This window comes from Carlito syrichta, unplaced genomic scaffold (assembly GCF_000164805.1).
Source record: "Carlito syrichta isolate Samal-C Ts95f unplaced genomic scaffold, Tarsius_syrichta-2.0.1 Scaffold304472, whole genome shotgun sequence".
Lineage (NCBI taxonomy): Eukaryota > Metazoa > Chordata > Mammalia > Primates > Tarsiidae > Carlito > Carlito syrichta.
This window is the reverse complement of record NW_007248568.1, coordinates 798113-799755: the sequence shown is the minus strand read 5'-3', so window position 1 is coordinate 799755 and position 1643 is coordinate 798113.

Here is a 1643-nt window from a genome sequence, read left to right as displayed (position 1 = left end):
ATCTGGATGTAGTTGGAGGCGTTATCTGACCTTTTAAATTGGAAGAAAGGTGCTATTGGCATTTTGTAGGCAGGACCAGGGAAATAAATATCTTATTATAAGGACAGAGTCCTGTATGATGGAGAATTGCCCTGCCTAGCTTCTGGGGTTAGGTATTGAAAATCTCCTGGGATATCTGGAATCCTTATTTTTGCTTTCCATGGATCAGACTTCATTAATTTTGCATTCGGAATCCCCACTGATTCAAATTCCTGCTGTGTGAGGGAGGGCATAATATTTAGGGCAATTGAGGTGATTAGAATCAGACTAACTGCTTATTTGTTATATTATTTATGTATGACCAGGATCAAAATTGTGTGCCTTTTTATAGTAGGACCCAGAAATCAATAGGAGTTATATAGTATGCCAGAAAATAAAACTGGATATGTTGTTACAATATATTAATTTATGTTAATGAACATAAATTATATTTGCAAAGGTTTGTTTTTCTTGTGCTGGTGCTTGTACATTCCTGTCCTGGGCTTTTAAGTTGTACAGAAATTAATTGGAATATGTCTTTCCCAATGCATCTTCCTGTGGGAGAAAAAGGCATAGTTAAAGGAAATTGAGGCACTGGCAAGACTTACTTGGCTTCAGTTCTTACACTGCAATAGTTACATGATTGAAATATGTACTTTCCTTAACAATGCCAATAATTTATTTCACTTTTTACATAAGATTGCACTTCTAACACCCTTTGTTTACTAGCGCATCCTAAATATCTAATCCATGCTGTGGAAAAATTGTTCAACCTTTTCTGAAAAGGAGTCATTTAAGTTTAAACTTTCAGATGTAACTAACTGAAGCAAATGCTTCTCTTTTCCAGGAACCATTTCCAAAAACAGTTTATCAAACTTCAATTGAGAAAGTGGATCTTATTATTTTAATAGTAATACTTGGCAAGATATTCTTTCAAAAACAAATAAATGTTAGTGTATTATGAGTACTGGCTCAGGGAAAAACAAACAAATAATAAAAACCAAAAGAAAATATTAGGTAATCATTTAACTCTTCTAAAAGGAAGGAGATGTTAACTTCAAAGGTAAATGGCGTCATTAAAAACATAACAAGAAAACAATGTTAGAAGATTAATGCTAAGTATCGCCAGGACGTTTTTCTTTTAAATCCCAACCAACTAAAAAGCCTTAACCCTACTAGTCACTACCATACTCTTGCTTAAATATGTCAGAAGTGGGTACAGGAAATAATAGTTGGCGGTTTTCCCACCTGTTATAAAAAAAAGACGGAAGCCCATCATGAATGAAAGCACACAACACTACATTTGCCATCTGCAAAGCTTCCAAATCTCTTGTATTTTATAGCAGCAGTCTGCCAAAACTCTGGCAAGCCAAAACCAGAATAAAGCTCCCGATCTGAAAGAGAGAATATGGCAAATAATAAAATCATCCAGACAGCAGAGAAGTAAAATTGCAGAAAATCAGACTAAAATAACAAAACTGTCAAACAGGGTTGAGAGAGCTAAGAAATAACTACAAAAGAGGATTTAGAGGAAAACTGAAGGCTGAGGATAATGCAAACCATTGTTAAGTTGAAAGGTTTTCCAAAGTAAGCACGCTCACTGGTAATAAAATGTTAAGCCTTTC